This window comes from Panthera tigris, chromosome E2 (assembly GCF_018350195.1).
Source record: "Panthera tigris isolate Pti1 chromosome E2, P.tigris_Pti1_mat1.1, whole genome shotgun sequence".
NCBI lineage: Eukaryota > Metazoa > Chordata > Mammalia > Carnivora > Felidae > Panthera > Panthera tigris.
The window spans coordinates 60,834,200-60,847,460 of NC_056674.1; the positions used below are offsets into that span (position 1 = coordinate 60,834,200).

Genomic DNA, 13,261 nt, shown 5'->3' on the forward strand with positions numbered 1-13,261 from the left:
TCTGGCCAACTGTGAAGGGCCCGAGCGCGGGCTCTCTGGACGCGAGGACACTCCGGGGGGGGGGGGGGGGGGGGGTGCGAGGCAGGCTGGAGGCGCAAACCAGAGACCCCGTGGCGTCACCCGTCGGCTGTGGAGAGTGCACCGACTGGGTCACCCGGACGAGGTGGACGGTGGGAAACCGCAGCGATGCTTTTCCAGTAACGCGCACAGCAATCCTTGGAGCTCCACGGTGTGAGAGGTAAAACGCTTGCCGCGAAGCCCTCGCTGCCAGGAAGACTCCCCCTGCCCCGTGCCCGACAGGCTCACTCTCTCTGCTCTCGACAGACTGTCGAATACCCAACACGTGCCAACCCGCACCAGGCACAGGGACGCTTCCAAACAATCACCGCGTGGCCCTGTCACTTGCCAGTCTCAGGGTGACCCTACGAGAACTCAGAACCGGTCTGTCCCAACCAACTGGCCTCACTTCCTGGACGGTCTGTGCTGCCCGGGGGGAGACGCCCCGATAGAAGCCAAAATCCCCCAGGTTTACAGGTAAACTGAACAACATTTCAGTTCCAGTTCAACATCTGTGGAACTTAACGAGCGTTCAGCCAGGATTAGGCAGCTGATAGTGGCTTAAAAAGTACTTCTCCATCAAAATGACGTGGTTTGTTCAACTTATTCTCTGTCCTCATCGTTGACATGGATTAATCTTTTTTTTTCTTGATGATTTGAGATTGTAAAAGTTCTCCAGCTCTGGCTTAACAAAATTCTGCAGATCCAAAAGAAAAAAGGAAAACAAGTGCTTCCCCAAACAACAGTGTCAAGCACCCACACACAGACGCCCACAGCCTGCAGGCAGGGTGGAGAGTGCGCGCTGCAGGGCACACGAAGGGGCAGGGAGGGGCAGGGCTGTGCGGGGACGCAGCACCAGGGGCCAGACCCACGACAGGACCAAAAGCGAGGAGCAGCCGGCCTGGCCTCACTGGGGGCAGCACGGCTCGCTGGGAACAGTCACCTGAGGAAAAGAGTCCTCTAGGAAGTCAGTCGTCGGCACAGACCTCTGGGCCGGCGGTGCCCCAGCCTTGGGAACACAGACGCCCCAGGCACCTGTGAGCCTGCACAGCACAGGCCCCAGGAAGGGAGCCAAAGGGAGAACACCTGGTCCTGTGTGAGGCTCCTCGGATGTCACGGGACACGGGGCACACCGTCGCACGCAGTCCCTCTAAGGCCCTTCGGGAACGAAGCATCAGGTTAAAGGGTCGGAGGCAAACAGCAGGCCACGCTCTGTCCTGAGGCCGATGCAGCCCTGCCCCCGAGAGGACCCCCGAGCGGGAGGCGCTCCGGGCATCCCCAAGTCCACACCCCCCCAGCACGGGGTTTCAGGAGCGCCGAGGCCGAGGCCGGAGGCTGTGCTGCCCGGTCCCGACCCCACAGGGCTGTTCTGACAGCCCAGGTGGAGACAGTGCCACGTCAAGGCACTGCTGGGCCCTGGCTGGCACTCCCTTCTCTGGAGCAGGCAACACGGGCTCCTTGGCAGGACCACCGGAAATGCGGCGTGTCGCTTTAAAAGAACCGAACGTCGCACTTGTGGAAAGCAGCATCTAATGGTTTCTCCTCTCCAGGAGGCACCTGGGCCACGGTCAAGGGCAGGAGCTTCCCTGCACACCGCCTGCCACAGCCTGGTGACACCTGGGCAAAGCGGGAGAGAAAACCTAACAAAATTTCTCTCCTTTAGCATTTCCTCACAGTCATTGTCTTTTTTAAGATTTTACTTTCAGTCATCTCTACGCCCAATGTGGGACTCGAACTCACAACCCCCAGATGAAGAGCTGCACACTCATCCAACTGAGCCAGCCAGGCGCCCTGTCCCCACAGTTCTTTCTAAATGAATCCCAGAGCAGCTCTTCCCCCAGAATCTGTGCCCTCAAATAATTTTCAGCAGCTTATAATAGATGCCCTACTTAGGTAATAAAGAGAAAATACACTGTGGTGCACATTTGCAAAACAGCTAGTGACAGAGCAGTGACTTCCCTACCACACTTCCTGGGGACAGAGCCGATTACGTTCAAGGCAAGGTGTGTGCCTGGGGCTCCTTATCAGGAAAGGCGCTACTGGGTATCCTCGGGACCCACCCAGACACCCCAGGCACTTGGGGCGCTATGCCCTCCTGTGCCCCCCCCAGCCCTCCCCCAGACTAGATGAATCATGGTGAATCTCAACTGGTCTCCAGCAAAACTTCAACCAGACAATCACCAAGGTCCTGAATCCAGTGATGCACTTTGTTTTCTGTTTCTTAATTACAAACACACAGCAAGGGGTTAGTGCAATGAGTCAGAAGTCCACTTACTCTGGACTAGCACATATAGAACAGCCTCCAGGAAGACCCATTTTACACCCACACTATGACCACAGCACTGTCCCCAGGCCTCCCACAAAAGCAGGGGCACACGCTTATTAACAAGGGACAGGACCACCTCCCTGGCACTCCCTGCAGTGGGGAAAAAGAACCCAGTTACAAACCACCCAGAGTGCTCTTGAACTTACAGGCAATCCTGGAGGAGAAACAGTTCACAGCCCCCAGAAGGACGTGAGCTGTGGATAAAGGACACTGTGGTGAGGGAGACAGACGCACCCCTGCTGCTCAGGACCTCAGGGGACAGAAAGGGCAAGGACAGCGTGCAGTGGGACAGCAGACTTGGAGCAGGCAAAATGCAGCACGCGCCTGCACAGAACGATCAGGAGAAAGACTTCCTTCAACAAGACGGGCCTAAGCGTCTCCCCTGAGCTCACCAAGCACAACTGAGGACACGACACAGAGCCGTGCCTCCCGCCAGGCTGTGCCCCACTGGGGTGTGCCGGTTCCAAAACAAAGATGCTCCGGGAGGCAGCGGCAGACAGCAAAGAGAGGAGAGGTGAGGGGCGCGGAGAGAGCGGACGGGGAGAGGACGGGCAGGGAGAAACTCAGAGAGCCCAGCAGGACTGACCACTGCCACGTGCCTCTCCCGCTGGCCCGGCCCCCCTCCCTGCCCCTGGGCCACTGACAGCACAGAAGGAGCAGAGAAATTCACGGCTTTGTTCACAGGCTAACATTCCATCTTCATTTAACTTATTTAAAAAAAAAAAAAAAAAAAAAAAAGAGCCAGACTGATGGGTCACGGACGAGGATCTCATGAACAGTGTGGGGGAAACCATGGTTGTCCCCCGGCAGCTACAGACACACACGGTGGTGCTACTCCCCCTCAAGTCGACCCCGGACACCAACAGCAAGGACTCCCAGACAAACGTGCATGCGTGTGACCACGGCCCCAGCTGGCAGGGCTCTGAGGGTGTGGTTCCGGTTCAAAAGTATTGGGTACACGCAGTCAGCAAACCAACACTGGGTGAGCTGCCGGCCAGGAAACCTCACACTGGCATCGGCCACCGCAGGCCTGTACGAGGTTCTCCACGGACGAGGCCACGGCCCTCAGGACGCGGCTGCACTGTGTAAATGCCAGGGGCAAGCCTTCCAAGTCTACTTGTCTCAGGCTGCCAGGTGAATGGAGACAAGGGGAAAAGGCATGCAAAGCACCACCCAGGCTGGTAAGTGGCCTGACCAGGCAGAAAAGGCCAGACCCAGCAGACAGGTCCCTGGACAACAGAGAAGGAAAAGGATGACAGGCAGGAGGCCCTTAGAAATGGGCCTCACCCTGGACCCAGGTTTCACTGATTCTGCTCCCGGGCCTTGTTCTGGACCTGGCCCGTTTTCAGTGCATCACTTCCGCCCAGGACCAAAGGCTTGAGAGCATCAGGTGCTGGGGATGAGACTTCACCCTCCACCCCCCCACGCACAGACGTTAAATACGAGCAAACGTGCCCGTGGCACAACCATGGGACAAATTTAAAAGAGGGTTCCCAGGAAAGCCAGCTGCTGCAGAAAACCCATACGGCCTACTCCCTTCCTGGACACGCCAACACCTTGACCCTTCCCACCAGCTTACTCCTATCTTCCCTAAAGTCAAACGCTAACACAACTATCTCTTGCGTTCGCGTAGGGACCCGAGACTCGAACGCTCACTCTGCCACCGATCAGCTACGGCACCTCGAAAACCCTACTGTTCAACATCTTTGAGGCCTAGAATCTTAAGGAAAAAATGTGGAGGGGCACCTGGGTGGTTCAGTCGGTTGAGAGTCTGACTTCAGCTCAGGTCACAGTCTCACGGCTCGTGGGTTCGAGCCCCACATCAGGCTCTGTGCTGACAGATAAATAAATTAAAAAAAAATTTTTTTTTTCAATGTGGAAAATGCTACCTATTGTCTCGGGAAAACCCAAGAAAAGTAGGGGGAAAAAGGACGTAAAGTGAGGTAACTGGGAGATGCGAGTCAGCAGGTGCTCTGGAGTGAGATTCCTCTACAGGTGGGGGACACAGAAGCCCAACCCTGGCCTCTGGTGAGGTGGTTCCCAGGGAAGACTGAACAGAAACCCCAAAGAACAGCAGACCTGGGTGAAGGGCGCCAGAGAGCCAGCCCATAGAACAGGGCCAGGCAACAGGGGACTCAGAGGAAAGGGCTTCAAACACAAAGGGATTTTTTTAATGTGAGCCGACACACCTGATCATAGCTTTTCCTACAAAAACCAGTCAAAATAGAGTTTCTCTAGCTACACCGCCCCAGGCTCACCTACAAACCTCTGTCTGCCCCAGACACGTCTGTGGCCACGGAACTCAGGCCCAAAGACTGGCTCCGTGATCCCAGGCTGAAGACCAGCCAGCGGGCTGCAGCACCCCATTCACAAGCGTGCTCGGGGGCCCACTGTGTCTCTGTCCCTTCCCCACGAGCTGTGGCCGGTATTCCCGCGGGTCCCCTGTAAGTCGCTCTGCCCACGAAAGTGCAAAAGCACATTAGAAAACGGGCGCCGACGGTGTCGGGGGAGGTGAGCCAGACTGCAAACTTTTGAAAAGAACGAAAATGGCTTTTTATGTGAATGGAAGTTTTAATTATAACACTGAAGTTTAAAACACGGTGTTTCCAGGCCAGGATACCCTGGAGCTCCACAGGGTTTCTTCAATCAAATGTGGTCACACCTCAACGGGCGTCTCCATCTCCTTCGCACTTCTCAACGCTCCGTGCTGCTCTGCTACAGGGCCGAGGTCAGCACAAAACAGGCACCGGACCGGTCACCTGAGCACCACCTGACACTCTTGTGGGATCACCTGCCTCCAAGGCAGCATCTTGTCAGCCACTAGGATGCAGGGTTTAACTCTGGTTCCCACTAACAAAAAATGAACCAGAACAAACTGTAAAGAGGCTGACTGCATCCAGGAGATGAAGAAAATGGACAGAGGAGAAGACTCAGGAGAAGCGGCGGCGGGAGCGACTCGGCCAGGCCCACAGAGCAGGTGCAGGACGCCTGCCCAGCTGGGGCGGCCACCAGGCGAGCGTATCCCGGCCCCGCCCCCGCCGGCCCCCAGAGGCCCGGAGCTGCAGGATAACGCTGTCTTCACCCACCGCCCCCCAAAATTACCCTTCTGCCTTTCCGCCCTCCAAAAATACCCAGGGTTCACACCGATGCTGCTCCCTTCTGGTGTTCAGAGATGGACAAGGGACCCAGGGTTTATTTTTTCCAAGAAACAAAACCATCCGTTAGCAAAAGGTGACAAAGTCAAAAGCTTTAAAAGGCAAGTGTCATTTCATTTCCCAAGAACCTTTCCTCGTTTCCCTTACTTCTTTCCCTCCTTCCCTATTCTTGCCCAAGCAGAATGTCCTCCAAGCCCACAGGAGCTTCCACCCAGGTCCAAGGCGGGGACATCCAAGCTTCGACTGAAGGGGGAGGGGACACAGCGCTACAAAAGAGAACACGGAGCAGTCAGTGTCAAGGAAGAAAGCGCATGCGCACGCACAGTGCACCTGTGTCTGGAAGCAGAGCCTTCCACGCCGGGTCACACGGCGAGCAGAGCCCTGGCAGCCGCCCACTGCCAAAGTCAACACGCTCTGCCCGCCCGGCCTCCACACTCGGCTGCCTTCGAGCCAGGTGCCCAGGAGGGGGACCTGCCTGGCCCGAGGCTCAGGACTCCGTGCTGGCACTTGCCCCGCAGTGGCAAGCACGGTCATGTGGGGACGGCAAAAGTTTCTGGGGAAAAGTGCATGGACACACTGTTAATTTTTATATTAACCAAAAAACACGCATTTAATGAATTCTAATTCTAATGACATCTAATTTACGTAGCTGAAGGGAGCCTAGTCAAAGAGTATTCTCTAGAACTAAATACACAATAAAAATTTATCACACTAAAAAATTCAGGAAATTATACTGGCACAATTAATTAGCTAAACATATCTCCAAGCAAAGTGTGCTTTGTTATCTATTTTTAAACGCTAGCAAAACCTCTTTGTTAAAAACTCAAATGAATTAGCATCAGGACCTACAAGTTCCTTACAACCTGCAAATCCAACCCAGCACTGCTCACGGTCTGTGGCGGCACGTAGAGCTCACGGGCAACCACTTGTGCTGTGACCATGAACTGCACCTAACGGCCAAGGCAAATCGGGCTGGCGGTCAGGTCAGAAGAACTTCCACTCCTACCACACAAACTCACGAGAGCCTCTCTCTGTTTCAATACCGGATGGCATCGTACTCTGGGTCCAGAGGGCGCCCTCCAAGCTCGCTGCTCGGGTGGGGTCCCTGGTGTCGCCAGTGCACGGACAGCCGGCACAGGGGCACCCGGTTCTACCATCAGCAAGACTGCTGGTCCCTGTGCTTGGAGGACACAGGCCACGTGCAGCCATGCACACCTCTCCACATTGAGTACCACCTACAGGGACACCCAGCTCAGCATCACATCCAGGGAACCTGAAACTATGCCCTGCAAGTTCAGTGTTTCAGCAAGTCACAAAGCGACCATTTTTTTCTATTCAGAGGTGTTCAAACTAACAGTATAAACCATTAAAATCTACACCTCTGTTCATGTAAACACTACCTGTGGGGCACCTGGGTGGCTCAGTGAACGCACTGAGCATCAGACTTCGGCTCAGGTCATGGTCTCGTGGTTCGTGAGTTCGAGCCCCACGCTGGGCTTGCTGCTATCAGCCCAGAGCCCACTTCGGATCCTCTGTCCCCCTCTCTCTCCCCCTCCCCCACTTGTGCTTTTCCAAAAATAAATAAATATTTTAAAAAAAAACACTTGTTTTATTGTTATAACATACTACTTTCAGAAATTATTTTGTTTTTGGAAACATAATTCCGAACTCCTGTTTCGCAGCAAGCATGAGTGTAACACTTACACACGCTGCCAGGGGTCAGGGCCGGGAGACAAGTCTGACTCACGTGCACACACTCTCCCCTACCCCTGGTGAAGTGGGAGCCGCTATGAGCCCTGCTCTGGAGAGGCAGGGACCCTCTACCAAGAAAGATGTTAGCAAAGCAAGAATCACACCAGCTGTCAGCTGAAACTAGCTTTATGCTAAACAAAGGTTTAAAAACTTATCTGATTATTTTAAAGCTTACATTTTCATAGAGTTTTATTCCCATTTACAGGGCCACTTAATCTCAGAAGAAACCTTTAAGATGGGTGTCACCATTGCCGCTTCACAGGGGAGGAGCCCAAGGACTGAATGCAGAAAGCCAAGTCACAGAGCAGCCCGGCATATACAGGCTGTCTCAGACCCTGTACCGGAGTCATGCTTGAAACAACTCAGGGTGGGACCAGCCCAGAACCATCCAAACTGGGCGCCTAAATGATGCTCAGACAGAGACGAGAGCACAGGATTAAATACTCTGGGATTTAGCAAGCCCACCTCTTCTCCTACCTGACCTAAATGGCTCATATTCGACCTTAGGGGGTCAAAATGAAAATTAATTACTGATGTGAATAACCGTGAAAAACTACTAGAGAGCCTATAATCATTCTGTTTTTCAGATTCTGCCTTTTGATTCCAGGAATGGTCACGGAGGGCAGACCTCAGCAAGCGGCACACTGCTATGGGCCTGGCCCTGCTGCCACACACAGCGGGGCCACTCCCCAAGAGGTGGCCCGGCCTCCCTGCAGCCACAACACGCCTCACATTAACAGGAACCTTTATCTTTATTCAATCCAAACACTAGTCTTTTCTTTAAACAGTCCTTTGTTAAAAGATTATTACAATCAATATTACCTGAGTATTTATGGTTCACGGAAGTAATAAATGGCATGAGACACCCTGGGTTATTCTTGTGATATGGTCAAAAAAGTCAATCCTTCCTATGTTGAAAACCTTCTAAATGTTAACACATCTATTAACTCCACACCCCTGGGCCAGCCCAAGAATTTGCCGGCAAAGAGTTGCTAGTAACTTGTTTTCTTTTAATCAGGAAATACATTATTTTGAATCACCAAAGACTTACTAAAAGCCTAATTTAAGTGACGTTTCCTTTTTCCTCGTTATAAATTAAGACCAACATTACAGTTTTCAAACAAACACAGAGCTCAGCCTCCCGGTGTGAGTGGGTTCGGTTCTCCCTCTGCCTCACCTTTTCCTTCTCTCCTGGACCTAGTCTCTCCGTGGCTGCCCCACTGCCTATGACGAACACACACACACACCACCACCACCACCACCACCCCCTCCAGAAAAACTACCCTGGGGAGCCCCCCGCAGGGTGTTACAAAGCACCCCACCACCCCACCACCCCACCTGATCAGCAACGCCTCCACTGGCCACACTGGCTTCTTTCTAAGCATTAACCATCCTGCAGATTAAGGGAGAACAACTCTAGGCCTACTCTCAGGGGCATCCAAGATTCCCGTGCCGTCAAACCTTATCGCCATTTCCAAGGAAATACTTTGGTCAAGTCAAAGGGACAGGCCAGGAAGCTTCCACGAGGCCTGATTCAGTGATGGCTGAGATAAAGGACACTCCACACCAAAGACGCAGAGGGAAAGGTCTCTTTCATGTCTGCTAGGAACAACAATGCAAAATGGGTTAACACATCTTTGGATGGTTCGCTTTAAGACACTAATGCCTGGCGTAGGTATGAGACACGAAAATCGACCGAGAGTTTTCTTTTCAATCTTTAGCGATCTACACTCCAGGGGAAATAAACGCCTTCCAGCGCAACAATGTCCCCAAGGTGGGGAGGGGACTCGGTCCTGGAGCAATAGACGCCGCACCGGACCTGAACCTGGGGTCTTCGGGGGTAAAGTTGCCCCTCCTCTCAAAACCCTTGCCAGTGGCTCCCAGAAGGAAGCAGCAAGTAAGCAGGGCAACCTGGCCAAAGATCCCATTCCTTACCCACCAACCACAAGAGCTGGCCTCGAGCTTCCAGGGATACCGCCAGCAGCTGCCCAAACACACAGGACACCAGACCTGAGCACAGCCAGGCCCCCACTGCCTCCCCCAGAGGTGGGAACAATCCTCAGACTCAAAAAGCTCTTGTTCACGCCAGGTGTTCATGCAATGTGCACAGAGCACAAAACAAAGTAGTCAGTACAGGGTCCCGATGGTCTCCAGACCCCTTGAGCACAGAGCACTTTAGATAAAGAGGTTGAGCAGGGGCCCCTGGGCGGCCCAGTCCGGTGAGCGTCACTCTTGACTTTTGGCTTCGGTCATGACCCCAGGGTCGTGGGATCGAGCCCCATGTCAGGCTCCAAGCTCAGTGTGGAGCCTGCCTGAGATTCTCTCCCTCTTTCCCTCCCACCCTCCTCCCTTTTCCCCTGCTCACGCTCTCTATCAGTCAATCAATCAATCAATTAATCAATCAATGAAAATAAAGAGGCTGAACAGAAATAAACCCCCTTCGCGGGCCAGTCTACCAGCCTGGGCTCCACAGAACCGTGTCACTGGGATACCAGAGTGCCGGTTATCAGCCCACAGTTCACCACCACTTCTCGGAGACACCCTCATCTGAGTGAGGTCCAGAACAAGCCCCACAACACCCGGCCAGCACTATCAAGCCCGAGAAGGCCCACGTGGAAGTCCAGCATGATTTTCATGCCCCTTCTTACAAAGCAAAGAAAATAGCAAACTGATGAATAGCAGTGCAATAAAATATTTACCGATTCCATAGCTGAAAGCTGACGCTGACGAAGACTGTATCTGAAATCCAAGGGGGCGCGTCCCCGATCGGCGCTGTGTGTTCTGAAACGAGAGAGCAACATCAGCTTATTATACGTCTCTACCTCAGGTCTCTGTCTCATCTCAGTCTCTCCATGAGTGGCAACCACGTACTTCCCTGCCGGCTTCCTTCATGTCACGGAACTAAGCACAAGAGGGTTTGAAACGTGTGTCTGGCTGGTGTGGGCTACAAAGGGAGAACGGGCCCAGGAAAGATGCTCGTGCTTGATGATTTGCGTCAGGACACCATCCAAATGGGAACCTCTGTTCTTAGTAATGCTTCCTGGAAAGCAGTGCCCGGAGAGGCCAGGTTCAGGAAAGAACCCTCAGTGGCCTACGGGTCTCCTTGGAGATGGGGCTTCAGGACTGGGACCTCGAAGGGACCATTCAGAGACTTTTCTCTTTACGTGGAATTTGACGGAAATCTCGCAATTACTAAGGCTTTGTCAAAGTTCTGCATCTTGCATCTTCTAGGGACATCCTGTTGCGGGCAGAAGAAAACGCAAATTCTCCCTCTGGCTCACAGAGCCCGGATGACCGGCCTCCCACAGCACCTGCTGCCCCCCACCCCGTGTTCAGCCTCCACCTGGAGGCCTGAACCTTAACAAATAAATCAAGTGGCCGCTGGGGCCTTGTCAGTAAGAAAAGGAGAGATTACGGCACAGTATCACGAAGAAACCTGGCTGAATAAAACTGTATCATCTCCTAGGAGGGCTCTGAGACCTTCAAGAATAAATCAAGACAGTAACAAGAAAAAACACCACTAACTCACAACCCTTTTTCCACAACCCCATCAGAACATCACACTCTCTTCTGTCTCCAAACACATCGAAAGTATGGAGTCACTAAGGGACTCACACTGGTGGACAAGAGGCAGGAGAAGGCTCTGTCTCAGACACGGCATTCACATGAAGCAGGATCCCAAGTTCCACCCTCAGGGTGCTGAAGATCTCTGTGGTGTCTTGGCCAGTGCTTACAGCCGGGTGTGTGTTTGCAAACACGGAGCGAGGGTTTTCTGTCCCTGTATTCCTGCACAGGGCTTCTCGAAGCTGGCACGACCTCAAGCACTGATAAACACAAGCAAGGAAAAGCAAATCCCAGTACACCACACAGCTTGGTTTTATTGAAAAGCAACAAGTATGTGATTAAGCTTTTCAATTTTCTTTAAAGACAGTTACGGGGGCGTCTGGGTGGCTCAGTCGGTTGAGCATCCGACTTCAGCTCAGATCATGATCTCACAGTTCCTGAGTTCAAGCCCCATGTCGGGCTCTGTGATGACAGCTCAGAGCCTGGAGCCTGCTTCGGATTCTGTGTGTGTCTCTCTCTGATCCTCCCCTGCTTATGCTCGCACGCTCTCTCTCTCTCTCTCAAAAATAAAATAAACGTTAAAAAAAAAAAAGTTACAGAACAACACAGAATGCATGATGAATACCTACACCAGGAATACAGCAAATAATAACATCTACCATTACAGTTTTGAAGAAAATTGAGGTAGTCTTAATCCAAGGCTTCTCAAACTCAGCAGCACTGGCATTCAAGGCTAGGTCACCCTCTGCGTCCTGGGCACTGGAGGAAGGTGCTGACTAGCAGTCCTGACCTGGAGCCCACCAGATGCCAGCAGCACCCCCCAGGCTGTGACCACCGGAACGTCTGGGGACACTGTCACAAACCCCCCTGAAGGGCAGAGAACCAGGGCTGTACATCCACCTGCGATTTGACAAAACAGGAAACCAAATCAGGTTTAGTTGTCTGTGGTCATGCAGGGAATTCAAAGCAAGTTGCAAAGAGCACCCAGGTCTCCTAAATCCTCGTCTAAAAGTCTTATCAGTCTAAGGGAAAATGCTTTAGGAATTAACCCAATTATGTCTGGAAGACAATGCAAATTAAGAGCCTCCAAAACATTTATGCCTTTTGGCAGAGAAACCCCATTTCTGAGGAGTGCACACCGAAGAAACATTCTGATACGGAAACGGCTTCATGTAGCATACATGTTCACATCAAAACCCCTGCGGCCACGACAATCAGGCTCCGTTGTCAAACAGAACTGCACCGGACCGCACCGTTATTGCAGGCTTAAAGCTACAGGGGTTCACAGGGCACGTTCCCCACCCCCCCCCCGCCCCAGAAGTAAAGAGATCGGTGAGGACAGAGCACAGGCGAAGACCGCGGAGACGTGAAAAGCCAGTGTCCGACACAGCTGGTGGGCGACTGGGAGGGGCTGAAGAAGCACTCCACAGACGGGGCAGGGGCCCACCCCTGTCTGAGGGCAAGGCCGTCACGACGCACGGCCTCGCGGAGAATCCACCTAAAGCAACAGGGAGATGTTCCCGCCGAGACTGGCAGGATGCACGAGGCAAGAATCACAAGTGCCGAAGTCTGATGTGTGCCGTCTGTGCGAGAAAAACGACACAGATTCTTTACTTTTTATTCATTTATCATGAGAGAGAGCGTGAGCGAGGGAGGGGCGGTGAGAGAGACAGAGACAGACTCCCAAGCAGGCTCCACGCCGCTCAGTGCGCAGCCCGACTCAGGGCTGGATACCCAGGACTGCGAGGCCGTGACGTGAGCTGAAATCAAGAGTCAGACTCTAAATCGGCTGAGCCACGCGGTGCCCTGAAAATGAGTTTTTAAAATAAACAGATGCATAGCCATAAAGAAAATCAAAAAAGGGAAACTCTGTAGACCAAACACTGGGTAATTCCAGAAAGTCAGGAGAATCAAAGCATGAAACCAAAGCAGAGAAAGTGACTGGGAGCGCACTGTGAGGACGGGGGGGGGGGGGGGGGGGCGTGGGGGGGGGGGGGCGTGGGGGGCGTGGGGGGGCGTGGCGGGGGAGGGCACAATCACAGGAAGTGTACAAGACCACATTGTACAAAACCAGCTGGCTTGGGGAACCTGGGTGGCTCAGTCAGTTGAATGTCCGACTTCGGCTCAGGTCATGATCTCACGGTCTGTGAGTTCGAGCCCCGTGTCAGGCGCTATTGTGACAGCTCAGAGCCTGGAGCCTGCTTTGGATTCAGTGTCTCCCTCTCTCTCTGCCCCTCCCCTGCTCGCTCGCTCGCTCTCTCTCTCTCTCTCTCTCTCTGTCAAAAATAAATAAACACTAAAAAAAATTTTTTAAAAAAACAAAAACAAAACCAGCCGGCTCTTCCCAGGCAGGACCAACCCAGACTCCACCAACCACCACCCCACGCTGCCTTTCAAGAGGTTCCCC

General features: G+C 53.1%; 1 protein-coding gene across 2 annotated transcripts in view; it reads right to left on the reverse strand.

The window, feature by feature from the left end:
- The window catches only part of ANKRD11 (ankyrin repeat domain 11), a 111,329-nt gene extending 100,215 nt beyond the window's left edge, over positions 1-11,114 (reverse strand). For both annotated transcript variants that reach the window (XM_042968040.1, XM_042968041.1), the window contains exons 1-2: positions 10,906-11,114; positions 9,990-10,071 (exon numbers count right to left, since the gene is read on the reverse strand). The gene's annotated coding sequence lies outside the window, so the exon portion shown is untranslated. The remainder of the gene's footprint in view (positions 1-9,989; positions 10,072-10,905) is intronic.
- Between the last annotated feature and the right edge of the window lie 2,147 nt (positions 11,115-13,261).